The sequence below is a fragment of the Ailuropoda melanoleuca genome, chromosome 2 (assembly GCF_002007445.2).
Source record: "Ailuropoda melanoleuca isolate Jingjing chromosome 2, ASM200744v2, whole genome shotgun sequence".
Classification (NCBI taxonomy): Eukaryota; Metazoa; Chordata; class Mammalia; order Carnivora; family Ursidae; genus Ailuropoda; species Ailuropoda melanoleuca.
This window is the reverse complement of record NC_048219.1, coordinates 3,480,955-3,481,278: the sequence shown is the minus strand read 5'-3', so window position 1 is coordinate 3,481,278 and position 324 is coordinate 3,480,955. Positions and strand designations below refer to the sequence as shown.

Here is a 324-nt window from a genome sequence, read left to right as displayed (position 1 = left end):
CAGCGCGCGCGGCCCGCCTCCCTGCGCACCCCCGCCCGGGCCGGGAAGGAGCCATGGCTTCCCGAAGCGCAGGAATGAAGCGCGGTTTCTGCGGCCGGTGGCCTCTGGCTGCGGAGGCTGCCGGCGGGGAAGCCGGCGTCCCGGAGCGGCCGGGCTAGGGGTGCGGAGCCCGCATGAGAGCTCTCAGAGGTGCCTGCGGTTTCTCTTAATAACCTTGGAGGAAGCTCTGCGAGCCGAGAAAGACCATCTTGCTTCGGAGCATCTGTTTCTTCGTCGCGTCAGCCCCTTTCCTAACACTGCAGAGCTTGTTGTGGCTTTTTTTGG

General features: G+C 65.7%; 1 protein-coding gene across 5 annotated transcripts in view; it reads left to right on the top strand.

Moving 5' to 3' along the window:
* Positions 1-324, top strand: part of LUZP1 (leucine zipper protein 1) — an 89,211-nt gene that overhangs the window by 6,346 nt on the left and 82,541 nt on the right. The gene's annotated exons all lie outside the window — the stretch shown is intronic.